The 15,094-nt window shown below is 39.4% G+C and overlaps 1 long non-coding RNA gene across 1 annotated transcript; it reads right to left on the reverse strand.

Moving 5' to 3' along the window:
- Nucleotides 1–6,437: 6,437 nt before the first annotated feature.
- LOC144330658 (uncharacterized) lies at nucleotides 6,438–13,433 on the reverse strand. The gene is made up of 2 exons (XR_013396988.1): nucleotides 13,289–13,433; nucleotides 6,438–8,288 (listed from the first exon to the last, which is right to left on the reverse strand). It is a non-coding gene; the product is annotated as an uncharacterized LOC144330658 (long non-coding RNA).
- Between the last annotated feature and the right edge of the window lie 1,661 nt (nucleotides 13,434–15,094).

The raw sequence follows: 15,094 nt of genomic DNA on the forward strand, positions 1-15,094 counted from the left end.
CAAAGGACACATGAGAAATGACCCTTGGGTTTTTAACAATTATTATTTTTAATGGACACATTATAGTACATATCCATGGGATACAGTATGATATTTCAATACATGTTTTTCGTGTGTAATTAGCAACTCAGGGTAATTAGCATGTCCATCATCTCAAACATTTGTCATTTCTTAATGCTGGGAATATTTAAAATCCTCTCTTCTAGCTGCTTGAAAATATACAATAAATTGTAAACTATAGTCACCCTACAAGGCTATAGCACACTAACCCTTATTTTTACTATCTAGATGTAATTTTGTATCCATTAGACAACCTCTCCCTTTCTGCCTTCCCGCCGCCCTTTCCTGTCTCTAGAAGCCACTGTTCTACCTTCCGAGGGTAGAATATCGTTTTCCTCATAGAGATCTTTAACCTTCTTGGTTAGATTTCTTCTGAGGTATTTTTATTTTTATTTTATATTTTTGTAGTTAAATGGGATTGCTTTCTTGATTTCTTTTTTCACTGGCTCATTGTTGGTCTATAGAAATGCTACTGATATTTATATGTTGATTTTGTATTCTGTAACTTTACTGAATTTGTTTATCAGTTCAAAGAGATTTTTGCTGGAGTCTTTTTTTTTTTTTTAATATATAAGAGCACATTGTCTGAAAACAGATAATTAGAGTGCCTCCTTTCCACTTTGGGTGCCCTTGATTTCTTTCTCTTGCCTGACTGCTCTTGACTAGGACGTTCAGTGCTGTGTTGAATAGGAGTGGCACAAGTGGGCGTCCTTGTCTTTTACAGATCTCAGAGAAAAAGCTCTTAGTGTTTCCCCATTCCCCATTATGTTAGCTGTGGGTTTGTCACATATGGCCTTTATTGTGTTGAGGTATGTTTCCTTCAGTGCCTCGTTTGTTGAGACTTTCTATCATGAAGCAGCGTTGAATTTTATCAAATGCTTTTTCTGTATCTATCGAAATGATATTATGGTTTTTGTCCTTAATTCTGTTGATGTGATGTAGCATGATTATTGATTTGTGTTTGATGAGCAATCCTTGCATCGTGGGATAAATCCCACTTGATCATGGTGTATAATCTTTTTGATTTGCTGTTGGATTCAGTTTGTTAGTATTTTGTTGAGGATTTTTGCATCTGTGTTCATCAGGAATATTGACCTATAGTTTTCTCTTTTTATTGTGTCCTTGCCTTATTTTGGTATCAGGGTAATGCTGGTCTTGAAGAATGAACTTGGCAGAATTCCCTCCTCTTCAATACTTTTGGAATAGTTTGAGAAGAATTGAAATAAAAATGTGTAGAGTTCAGCTGCGAAGTCACCTAGTTCTGGGGTTTTCTTTGTTGGGAGACTTTTTATTATTACTTAGTCATACATGTTACTCATTATTGGTCTCTTCAGGATTTCCGTTTCTTCTTGGTTCCACCTTGGTAGGTTGTACGTGTCCGGGAATTTATCCATTTCTTCTAGATTTTCCAATCTGTTGACATACAATTGTTCAAAATAGTCTGTAATGATCCCTTGTATTTCTGTAGTATCAACTATCATTCTCCTTTTCTGTTTCTAATTTTATTTCTTTGGGATTTCTTTTTGTTTGCTTAGTGTAGCTAATGGTTTGTCTATTTTATTTATCTTTTCAAAAAACCAATATTTTTTTCTTCATTTTTATATTTGTTAGTTTCAAGTTTATTTAGTTCCTCTTTGATCTTTGTTATGTCTTTTCTTCTACCACTTTTGGATTTGATTTGTTCTTGCTCTTCTAGCTCATTGCAGTTCGTTGTTAGGTTGTTTATTTTAAATCTGTTTTTTAAATGTAGGAGTTCATTGTTATAAACTTTCCTCTTAATACTGCTTTTGCTGTATACCATAAACTTTGATATGTTGTGTTTCTGTTTTCATTTATTTCAAGAAATTTTTAAATTTCCTTCTTCATTTCTTCATTGACCCATTGGCTATTCAAGGGCATATTGTGTAATTTCTATGTATTTATACAGTTTTGAAAGTTCTCCTTGTTGTTGATTTTTTTTTTTAATTAAACTTTTTGTTCTAGAGTACATGTGCACAATGTGCAGGTTTATTACATGTGTATTCACGTGCCAAGTTGGTATGCTGCACCCATTAACTCATCATTTACATTAGGTATATCTCCTAATGCTATCCCTCCCTCCTCCCGCCTCCCCCCTCCCCACAACAGGCTCCAGTGTGTGATGTTTCCTTTCCTGTGTCCAAGTGATCTCACTGTTCATTTCCCACCTATGAGTGAGAACTTGCGGTGTTTAGTTTTCTGTCCTTGCGATAGTTTGCTGAGAATGATGGTTTCCAGCTCCATCCATGTCCCTACAAAGGACATGAACTCATCCTTTTTTATGGCTGCATAGTATACCATGGTGTATATGTGCCACATTTTCTTAATCCAGTCTGTCATTGATGGACATTTGGATTAGTTCCAAGTCTTTGCTGTTGTGAATAGTGCCGCAATAAACATACATGTACATGTGTCTTTATAGCAGCATGATTTATAATCCTTTGGGTATGTACCCAGTATTGGGATGGCTGAGTCAAATGGTATTTCTAGTACTAGATCCTTGAGGAATGACCACACTGTTTTCCACGATGGTTGAACTAGTGTACAGTCCCACCAACAGTGTAAAAGTGTTCCTATTTCTCCACATCCTCTCCAGCACTTGTTGTTTCCTGACTTTTTAATGATCGCCATTCTAACTGGTGTGAGATGGTATCTCATTGTGGTTTTGATTTGCATTTCTCTGATGGCGAGTGATTATTGTAGCAGGACTAGCCGCAGACAAAACATGATGGGAGGCTACATGCATCAGCTAACAGAACAAAACGTTTTACAGTGCTTTCTCAGACAATGTCTGGAATTTACAGATAACACTAGTAGTTTTGGTCAGGGGTTAATATTATTATTATTATTTTAACCACCAGGGCCAGGTGGTGGTGCCAAGGTCGTCTAGCTATTTATCTTACTTCTGTTTCCTTCCAACTTTTTGTTTTCTCCCCCTTCTCCTGTCTTATAAACTAGGGAAAAGGGGAGACGGGGAAAAGTTGGGAAAGACAACAGGAGAAGTGGTGGTCTCATTCTATATTATGAGTTTTTTCATGTCTCTATTGGCTGCATAAATGTCTTCTTTTGAGAAGTGTCTGTTCCTTGTTGTTGATTTATAGCTTTATTCTGTTAGAGTCTGAGAATATCCTAGATGTTATTTCAATTTTAGAAAAAATGTATTGAGAATTCTTTTGTAGCCTAACATGTGGTGGATTCTAGAGAATGTTCCATGTGCTGAGGAGAAGAATGTGCATTATGTATCTGTTGGATGAAATGTTCTGTAAATGTCTGATAGGTCCATTTGGTCTACACTGGACTTTAAATTTGATGTTTTGTTGTTATTTTTTGTCTAGATGACCTCCAGTGCTGACAGTGGGATTTTGAAGCTCCTACTATTGTTGTGTTGGTGTCTCCCTGTCTCTCTCTGTCTCTCTCTGTCTCTCTCTCTATATATATATATATACACACGCACACGTATATATATGTGTGTGTGTGTGTGTGTATATTTATGTATATATAAATTTATTTGAGACAGAGTTTTGCTGTTGTTGCCTAGGCTGGAGTGCAGAGGTGCAATCTCAACTCATTGCAACCTCCGCCTCCTGAGTTCAAGTGATTCTCCTGCCTCAGCCTCCCAAGTAGCTGGGATTACAGGCATGTGCCACCATGCTGGGCTAATTTTTTGTATTAGTAGAGAGAAGGTTTCACCATGTTGGCCAGACTGGTATTAAACTCCTGACCTCAGGTGATCCACCTGCCTCCACATCCCTCCCAAAATGCTGGGATTATAGGCATGAGGCACTGCGCCAGACCTCTCTTTCTATTTAGATCTACTAATATTTGCTTTATATATCTGAGTGCTTTGTTGTTGGGTGCACATATACTCGTAATTGTTATATCCTTTTGCTATTTTGATCTCTTTATTATATAATTACCTTTTTTTCTCCTTTTTACAGTTTTTGACTTAAATTGTGATTGATCTGAAATAAATATGGCTACTCTTGCTCACTTTTGATTTCCATTAATGTGGAATGTGTTTTTCCATCCCTTCACATTTAGTCTATGTGTGTCTTTGCGGCTGAACTGAGTTTTTTGTAGGCAGCATATAGTCAGTTTTTCTTGTTTTAAAGTCATTCAGGCCGTCTGTATCTTTTAATTGGGAATCTTGGGATTATTTTGCTATTGATATCACAGTCCAGACATTAAGATTTTCTCACTTAAGTTGCTTTACACAAATTAATATGAAGAGGAAGTAGAGTTTTTCTTTTGTCCTTTTGAAGAGAGTGATGGATTATTATTTTGACTTCATGCAAGTGAGGGACTCACCATGCCTGTTGGGATTTTAGAATTTCTTTCCTGTTATTAGGAACAGCAATGATCTGTAATGGGTTCCTGGAATCATCCAGTGATGGTCTGAATATCTTAAAACTTTCCTTTCATGTCTCATTTTCTATTTCTCCCCTAGTAGCCATGCACCTGGGGCAGGACCTGGCCTTACATTTCTTTGGTTTCTTGATGATTTTTTAGGTTTAGTGTTTGACACAGTTAGGAGTCTGGATAAAATCAGCCCTTCTGGGAAGTGTGTAAGTCAAACAAGGACTTTCTGGTGACGTTATACAGGTTTCCCATGCCCCATGAGTACAGGAATAGCTCCCTGGGGAAGGAGAATGGGCACATGATGGCAGGGAGCCATTCTGGGATGGTCCCATCGTTCTGCAGGAATTGTCATGCAGGAAGAAGAAGCACGTGGTGACTGAGCTGGTAGTGATTCTGCTGATAGTTTTGATCGTTATGATTTGCTCCTGAAAGGTGATGTGGGATGAACTGCAATATTTAGAATGCTGACATTCCTTGAAACAAAGATATAGAAAAAGGTTTATAATTGCATGATGCCTTGTAGTTTTCAGCTGCTCTCATGTGGATCCTTTTTCGTGCTTCTGAAATGCTTTCCCAGGAGAGAGCGTTGTTCTTTGTATATAGATGAGGAGCCTGGGTTTCAAATGGTTAGGAATTCAGCACACGCATTGGAATCTTTAGTTTCCTGGAACATTTTCTGTTCAAGTATAGACCACATGGCCTCTAAAGGCTGGCTCATTCTTAACACCGCGATTGGTTATCCAGCCTCACGTCTGGGGTGGGTGGCAGGAACTCCACAACCATCCTGGGTGCTCTGGGGTGGGGTGGCTGAGCTGTGGCAGCTCCTCCCAGCTGAGCAGCAAGGCTGGGGAAAGCTCATTCCATTCCCCTTGGTTCTAACCAGGTAGAGGCTTACACTGCACGTTTCCTTAGCTGGGAACCTTTAGAACTTTACATTTAAATCTAATCTGTGATCCAGGGGGTAGACACATGGGTATTCACTGTACAATTCCTACATTTTTTGAATATTTAAAATTTTTTTTTTATATGTGTCATGGATGACAAAAGAAATGAGACCCCTTTGAGTTAGCTTTTCTGTATAGCATCTTCTAGAATCAGGAGGCTGGACAGGGTTTAGTTTCATCAGAAATCTGAATCTTTCTGGTCAAGAGACGGCACTATTAAGTTCTTGGTTGTGTGGTTTCTGGGAAAGAAATATTCTAAATGAGTTCCAGGAATCACCTCTGTGGGATTTCTACAGGAAAAATGACCACTCTTGAAGCTTCGCTGTCACTAACAAGAATAATGGTGACGGTTTCTAAGCTGTCTCCAGCCAATCTTTAGTTCTTTTATGCAGAGTGCTTTTATTCCAAGTGAGGTGCCCTTCTGTTTAATGGTGACCTGCAGTTATTACAGGGATTGCAGCTGCATTTGATGGACGTGAACCTGTTCATCTCTGGCTCCCCAGCTTCGCCTCTGGGGTGCGTGGCAGGCGCTCCACAGCCATCCTGAGTGCTCTGGGGTGGGAAGTCTCTAGGGGGAGTGGACAGTGCATGGCCAGGACGTTCCTGTCCGACGTTCCACACTGGTGTGTGGGCGTCTCTGCCCTGTTTCCTCCGTCCGTGCATGTGTGGCGTTTCCTCCGTTCGTGCATCTGTGGCCTGTTTTCTCCGTGTGTGCCTCTGTGGCACGTTTCCTCCATCCATGCGTCTGTGGTGTTTCTTCCATCCGTGTGTCAGTGGCATTTCTTTCGTCCCTGCGTCTGTGGCACTTTTCCTCCCTCCATGCGTCTGTGGCGCTTTTCTTCCCTCCGTGCGTCTGTGGTGTTTCCTCCGTCCGTGCGTCTGTGGTGTTTTCTCCGTCTGTGGATCTGTGGCGTTTCCTCTGTGAGTCTGTGGCCTGTTTTCTCCGTCCACGCTGAAGGCCGTCACTTCTCTCTAGTCACCACTTACTGATCGCTCCCTGTTGGGGTCCGTGCCGGGGGTGGTGGAGAATGAAAGAACACACAAAAGACAAAGACACACAGAGAACATGGCGGCCGCGCTCAGAGCCTCCGCCTCACTTTATTTATACTCCATAAACCCCACGTCAGCAGAAAGAATGCAATGCAAAACAAACTTTCTTTTCCCAGATGTAACCTTCTACTCAGTTCTTTGTTTCTATGCTCTTCCTTATCTGCCCGCCTTCTTGGCGCCTACGGGAGTTCATTAAAAGTTCAATTGGAGATACTGTCCTTGAGCCCTATCTATTCTCAGCATACTGTTTTCAAAGGCCCCTGCATTTCCCCCCCTTTTTTTTTTGTTTTGCCTCAATCCTAAAAAGGTAGCCCATAGTTGTTCTTGTGTTTTCTTTTGTTTTTGGAGGCGATGGAGGGAGCATCGAATCACCAAAAGAAGTAGACCCAATCCAAGTGCCCAAAGCAATATACTTCCAGAGATTGTAGAAATCCATATCTTCATCTGGGTCCATGGGTTAAAGCAAGGCGCTGACCCAGCTCCTGAAGGGTTACAGTTCCGGACAACACATGTAATTGTTGTTGAAATGCTTCGGAAATGTTCTGAGTGAGCTCTTGGATGTCCAAACTAATATTTTTATGGCCTACTAATAATTTTCGGATTACAGTCCAATTTTGAGAGATGTTAAAAGGCACAGGCGTTACACAAAATTGAGTGGAGTTCCAATCACATTGTAATGTCATCCGAGTACTGAGTACAGTGAGCTGATCTCCAAGCCATGTCAATGCTTGCTCCATGTTGTCCAATCTTTCAGCAAGTTGAGAATCAATGTTTCGTTGTTGAAGCCATAACCGGTGAGATTGTTCGTGCCATTGCTGCATAAATTCAGCATTTTGTATGCTTTGACGAAGAGCGAGTCCTGCTATGGCTGCAGTGGAGACCATGGCGACAAGGCTCATCACCGAGGCAATTATAAGTCCAAGGGCACGGAGGGTTCGCTGGAGAGAAGTCCAAATATAAGTCTCAAGAGGTGATGCCCCCCATGGTCACGTAAGGTTAACAGGTAGCCAAATTTCCTTACGAGCCCTGAGGATATAAATATCCTCAGTAAAATTGTGCCACCAGGAATGATTGAGGCAAGACAAAAATGTACACGTATCTGTACAATTAACAATCCCCGTAAGATTATCCCATGTCAAATTTCCTGCTAATAATAGGTGGGGCTTACAGACACAAGCAATAATATATCAGGAGGTATTCCGATATAACTGAATATGAAAGGAGTTATTTGGGTTAGAAAGATTAAGGGGCATATTCCCCATAAAAGTGCTAATGGCATCGCCTGCAACTAACAACTTCCAAAAATAACTCTGTACTTCAGGCCTCCTTCACGCCATACCAAGGTTTCATTACTGTTAGCAGCAATACTTTTATTTACCCAGTGTCATTTCAAAGGTATGTGACTAAATTTTGTTTGAAAATCACCGTGCACACTTCAATCAGTTATTTGCATCCCGTTGTATTCTAATAAAATCCGGGGTTTAGTTCCCCGACATTATTGTCACTCCAGCACCTCAATATTAGGAGAAACGTCTAGAATAGGACAAAAAAGTAAAGAACTAGGAATAGTTTCATTACTATATACAGTATGATTATATTAAAAACTTCTAGTTACAATAATAACAGTATTAGCAGCCACATGACTATGATTATAACGAACAGCCCAAGCTTCATGCGATTTTCGGAGACAATGAGGACTATTTCCCATACATATTGGAAGTCCTTCCACTCCAAATTGGTATGTGCTGATTATAATTGCTGTTTCCCGTTCTATGTTGTCCTTGTCCATATGGGGGATGGCATCCAAGTAATGTTATTGGTGAAAATCTTAATTTCCGCCTCCTCTCAGGCGACTCCCTGATACAAGGGTGGAAAGGGAATATAAGTCCAATATTCATACAAAGCCTCACTAAGAGAAATAAGTCTCCCGCCGAGGCACATCTAACAAAGGAAGAAATGCATGCTGAATCCAGTTTTCTTTTCAACAGGGTTTCAATCATCTTGTAGGAAACCACTCAGGTCCACTCCCTGTAAGGACAAGAGCATAGCCCCGTCCCTGTTTTAGAACTTGCCCTTGAACATGCTTACCTTCTTCATTAGGATGCCAAACCTTTAAACTGTCAGCAGGGACTATCACCGAGGGAGTTGAGGAAAGATGGGTTACGACAGCAGAGTCTTGCAATTGTCTCCATTGATTCAAAAAAATTAAGGTAAAAAGAACCTTCAAAATCTGGTTTCAAAATCTGGTTTCTGGGGGGCTCATTTCCCCCTTTTTGTTTTGTTTTAATAGTTAAGTTTTTAAAGTTAAATTTGTGCGCTCAATGATGGCTTGACCTTGACTGTTGCCCGGGATACCGGTGATATGTTGAATATTGTATTGCTGTAAGAAAACTTGTAATTTACGAGAGACATAGGCAGGGGCATTATTAGTTTTAAGTATGAGGAATGCCCATGATGGCGAAATAAGCTAAGAGATGAGTAATAACAGAAATGAGAAAAGGTATCAATGGTATGATGAACATACTTTAATCGTCTAAAAGAAGGGACACCTCGTGGATTAACCCCAGGTTGGAAGGATGGAATGCTCAAAGGAGCACAGGAAGGACAAGCTCGAATAAGAGAACGAGCTTGTTTATGAGTTAAATGAAACCATCGTTGAAGGCCAGAACTATTAGTGTGATGTAGAGTATATTTTTGTTCTGCAGCATGTAGGTGGCCGATTAAAAGCAAATCAATCTGAGTATTACCATGAACTAATGGTCCAGAAAGTTGAGAATGAGAACGAAGATGAGTGATGAATAAAGGAGCTCGACGTTGGCTCAAAGTAAAGGATAACAAAGAAAAGAATTTCTGAAGAGAAGAAGTAGTACAAAGAGGTAAAGTGGCCTGAGAAATATAAGAAGTAACATAAACGGCGTATTGAGAATCACTAACAATGTTACAACCAGTAGTAGGGAAATCAAGTAAGACCATGAGAATAGCAAACAATTCTCCCTATTGCACCGAGGGATAAGGATAAACTGTAACTCAAGATTGATGAAGCTTCTTGCCAAGAATCAGAAGTTGCAAGAAGATAAGTGATCTGACTATGAGTGAATTGAGAGATAATTAAGGAAGGATCTCCTCCCCAAAGTTGTCGACAGTGATGCTGTCCTTTGATGATCAGTTCAGCTAAACGATCGATATAAGTAGCCAAGCGTTTAGATATTTTATTGGACAAAAAGATCCATTTTACTGGTCGACTAGTTTGATGAATCATTCCTGTGGGAGAAGGTAAAGTATGAAATAAACAAAAGGAAGGGCCTTTTGAAGTTGCTCTTCAACAGGCTGGAGTTCCTGTAAAGCCAAAGGAGTTAAATGCCGTGAGTTGTCCAAGTGACTGTCTCCTTCTAGAATAGAAAAAAGATGTTATAACTGATATGTTGGTATTCCTAAAACAGGACGCATCCAATTAATGTCTCCTAGAAGCTTTTGAAAATCATTTAATGTTTTTAAATGATCACGTCGAATTTGAATTTTTTGGGGTCGAATATTTTGTGCCCCCAAGGTATAACCTAAATATTGATAAGAAAATCCAGTTAAATTTTTTCTGTGGCAATATTAAGTGAGTAGAAAGAAAGCTGAGTTTGTAATGATACAAAAGCATCTTGCTGCTTTTCTCTGGTTTTAACTTTGTGGGATAAGGGCAGGATTAGGAAGACCAGGCTGTAAACTTTCCCTAGGTTTAATGTAAACATTTATAATTTTAAGACAAGACAAAGACAGGAATTCCATGCAGAAATACGTGGCTTTATATTCCTCTCGGCCATTTGTTTTTTGACTTACTCTTTTAGAGTCCTAAGTATTTCTTTAAATAATAGTCACTGTTTCACCTAAATAGGAGTGGTGGCTATGAGTTTAAAGGATTGTAGCCCATTTTGAACATCTTATTTTTGGCAGCTGAGGAAATATGAGGAATGTTTAAAAAAGCAGCAAATTGTTGTGAAAGATCTTGTTCCCCAAAATTAATATTGATAGGAACAATATAAAAATTAAAAAAAACACTTGACCTTGTTGACCTTTAGGACCGACACAGGTTAAAGGTTCTACGTCTTGATAAATCACAGAAGCAGCACCCAAGCCAGTGAGTATAATTGAAACTTGTCTTTTTTCCCATTGTATAGGCCACTAATTTAAACAAATAATAGACATATTCACCCCCGTATCAATTAACTCTTTTAAAACTATCCCATTAATGTGCAATGAACATAAGGGCTTTTGATTAGAAACTAAAGTTTCCCAAAAAACAGTTTTTTCTGTGCTACGAAACCCTCTCTATTGAGAATACGTTCCCCTGCCTCTAGGCGTATAAATTGTGAAACTTGTACCAAAATAAAAATTTTATTAGTAATATCATGTCCTTTTGGCAAAGGGCCACACACTCTAACAGCTAATTTATATACTCCTCTATTAGGAGACAAAGTATAAGGCTGAGTAATAGCTAAGTCAGCAGCGGCGCTCTGCTTAGTTGCCGCATAAAGCTGAGAAACTGGGGTAAGGTGTGGGATCCTTAAGGAGGACTTGAATTTATTCCTTAATGTTGTAGGCCATTGCTCACTGAATATTGTAGTAGACTTCTATTGTAATTGTTGGGGCCCCAAGCCTGTGGGCCCCGGCTCCCGTTTCCCAGGAGAGGAGACAGTAAATTTCCACTTTTATCAGTTTTGGAACGACATTTATTTGTCCAATGTCGACCTTTACCACAATATTTGTACACCTCTGAAGGCAGCTTTCTGCCTTGAGGGATAAAAGTGTTCAATTTTTATGACATTCTTTTTTTTGAAATGTCTAGGTTTACCACACTGCAAACAAACACCTTGTCTGTTATTTCCTTTTAAGGCTTTAGACAAAGCTCCAGCAAATAATTGAGCATCATAAATAGCCCCTCCAACACTAACACAAGTTTTAATATATTTATCTAAATTGGCCCCATTGGCCTTTAACGATTTTAACAATTTTTAACAGTCAGCATAAGCATTTTTAAGAGACAATGTTTATAACACAATTTTTGAAGCAAGGCCAGCACCCACAATTTTGAAGACAGCATCCTGAAGACGGGCTACGAAATCTGAATATAGTTCATTTGTGCCCTGTAAAATCTTCACAGAGGAAAGGGAACATTTTCCTGTTATCTCTACCTTATTTCAGGCCCTTAAAAACAAAGTCTTGATTTGAGTAAAGGCAACATCATCTAAACCAGCCTGAGCATTAAGAGTAGCATATTGGTCCGTGCCTGTGAGTTGTTCCTCAGTGGGTCCAGGGGGATCACACATAACATTTTTTCTAGCCTATACATGTGCCTTGTTCATTTACCAGCTGTGCAATTGTAACCACTGAGAACGATCAAGAAAAGCCTTCCCCAAAGTCTTCCAGTCTATAGGAATTATCAAATTTTCTGATGAAAAATATCAAGAAGACCAAGGATAAAAGGAGATTGAGGTCCATAGTTAGAAATGGCAGCTTTCATTTCTTTTTAAAAATTTAATTTGTAAGGCATTAAATTGGACATTATTGCCACCATTTGAAAACTGAGCATTAGGAGCAAAAGAAGCACAAATAATTGGAAACAGATCCAGCTCCTTAAATTTTTTTTTAATTAAAAGTATATATAATATATAATAATACTCATATCCCCAAATATAAAGAATCTCAACATATTAATAAGAAAAGGCAAATAACCCAACCAAAAGTAGCAGAACAAAGAAATGACAATAAACCTATATGTCTAACATCATTACTCACTAGGAAATATGTATATTAATACCAAATTGAGAATCATTACATACACAATACAATGGTTAAAATTTAAAAACACAGAAAATATCAAGAGGTAGTTAATGTATTAAGCAGCTCGAATATTCAACTTCTGTTTGGAGTGTAAATTGGTGGAACCTATGCACCCCTATAACATAACAATTTCCTAGCTGGGGTTATTAATACTATATTAATATTAATAGTTAATATTAATGTGTTTATTTATTGACTATTGAAATACTCATAATATTTTAACAAACAATAAGATATACATATACACTGGTTTTAACATATTAAACAGGTGTTTAGTATAAATTTAAAGTATGTCTGATGTGAACAGGGCTTCAACTTTGCCAAACAAAGGTAAAGATAAGGAAGCCGGGGGGTTGGAGGCACTGGAAAATCCTCTTTTAACAGGGCAGAAGGAAAAGAAACAGGGAAAGCTCGCAAAGGTGAATTAGAAGAATATATCTGAAATATTTGTTGAAGCATTTCCATAATACACTGCATGTCAGAATTTCCCTTAGAAGAAGGAAGAGCTGGCTTTTTCTCTTCTCCCCCTTTTGCTACCCCCCCCCCATCCTCTGTTATCCTGGCACAAATGGGCTCCATTTCAGATTTATTTTATTTTTATTTTTTCCAAATCCTCAGATATCTTTCCTCCTGTGGCTACATTACCACACTCTGAATCAGTCTCAAGTAACTCTAATGTCTGAGTGATAGAGTCACACAAGGTCCACAATTTTAGAGGCATAATATCCCCTAACTGGAGAGCTCTAAGCAGAGTTTTTACTACCTGTAACCATTCTCTGCGATTCAGCTGCACTTTAGTCTGATACTGAAACCAGTAACAATGTTGTTCAACATGGGCAAACAATCACTTCAAAGTCTTTTTCTTTCACTTTTACTCCTATAGACAGCAACAGTCCTTGAAACAGCCGTAAATATTCTGAGGCCAGAGAGATGGAATTCCCCATAATGAAAGCTTAAGAAGGTTCCCCTTAACAATATCCGGGCCTTACCCGCCCCTAGGGGGGTTCCCCTTCTTGTTCTCCCCTACTCACCCGTGCTGACCCTGCTCGCTGCGCCATTTGTTGGGGTCCGTGCCGGGGGTGGTGGAGAATGAAAGAACACACAAAAGACAAAGACACACAGAGAACATGGCGGCCGCGCTCAGAGCCTCCGCCTCACTTTATTTATACTCCATAAACCCCACGTCAGCAGAAAGAATGCAATGCAAAACAAACTTTCTTTTCCCAGATGTAACCTTCTACTCAGTTCTTTGTTTCTATGCTCTTCCTTATCTGCCCGCCTTCTTGGCGCCTACGGGAGTTCATTAAAAGTTCAATTGGAGATACTGTCCTTGAGCCCTATCTATTCTCAGCATACTGTTTTCAAAGGCCCCTGCAGCTCCCTGTGTGCTGAGCCTGTGTCAGGCGTGTGGCGTGTGTCACCTGTGTGGCAGGGGTTTGCGTGACACACAGGGACACACGCTTGGGGAGCTGCAGTGATGGGGTCATAGCCACGCAGCTCAGCCCTCGGTCTGAGGGTCTTGGTGCCCACCCAGCTCTTCCCGAAGCAGCCTCAGGGCAGATCCCAGCTCTGCTTTCTCTCCTCGAGATACCTCATGAAGTAAACTAAGCAAATCGAAAGTAGGAAACAGTTGTGAAATGAGGCCTGGTTTCAGGTGTGTGTGGTCATTTCTCTTTACATGTTTACTTCACATACCCCAAATGATATACTTTCCAGCTGGTATAACAATTAATTACCAGCCATTACTGGTACAAAATTCCAGGAAGGATATTTGAGGAGGGCATAGTCTCAAAAACATGCTTAATTTTCACAGTTGTGATTTGCATGATAAAGCTGTCAGGACTGTGACCTTCTTTTGTTATCTTATTTTTATTTTTAGACCCTTGGGAGGAAGTTATTTAGTGATTACTTATAATTGTGAAAATAATGTAATGATTACAGAATCTCATTAGAATAAATATTATATTTTCTGTTCCTTATGTCAATGAAATCATCTTAATCCAGGCCGATGTTGGCAGGAATTGTCACGTTTAAAATGGGTAAGATATTTATGTGATGTGACGACCTCCCGTATTGTCTCTGGAACATATCAGAACTTTCATCTCAATTCTCACTTGTTGACACCCTACCCTGTTTTGTAATTATTCTTGTTTGCATCAGAATTTTGAATCCACGTACCTGAGATGATACTTACGTATGCATGTACGCATGCATGTGTGTGCATGTGTGTATGCGTGTGTATGTGCGTGTCCACGTGTCCATGTGCACGTGTATATGCATGTATGTGTGTGCATGTGTACGTGTGTATATGTATGTGTGTATATGAGTGTACGTGTATGTGCATATGCGTGTGTATGCATGTATGTGCGTATGTGTGCATGCATGTGCGCTCATGCACACACGTGTACATGTGCATGCACGTGTGCACGTGCATACACGTGTATGTGTGTATGTGTATGCACATATGTACACACGTGTGTACATGTATAGGTACGTGTATGCATGTGTATGCATCTGTGTGCACACAGATATACCTTTTCCTTTCATACAGGCTGTTTTGAGTATTGCTGTTAGGCAGTGACAATTTTCTGTTTCCTCAGTCAGAAAATGGGTAGCTCATCATTAATAAAGATGAGCATTCAACATCAGGAATAACTAAATACAAATGAAATTGTCATATTAAATAAATAAATTCCAAAACAAAGGCAATGTTCTGTACTATGTGTTCACATTGAACTTTCTTATAAAAATTGGTGTGAATGTTTCCCACTTATTGGAAATCACATGACTAGTTTAAGCCAAAACGTGGAATATTAATTAATTCTATTTTCAGATCA

Source organism: Macaca mulatta, chromosome 8, assembly GCF_049350105.2.
Source record: "Macaca mulatta isolate MMU2019108-1 chromosome 8, T2T-MMU8v2.0, whole genome shotgun sequence".
Lineage (NCBI taxonomy): Eukaryota > Metazoa > Chordata > Mammalia > Primates > Cercopithecidae > Macaca > Macaca mulatta.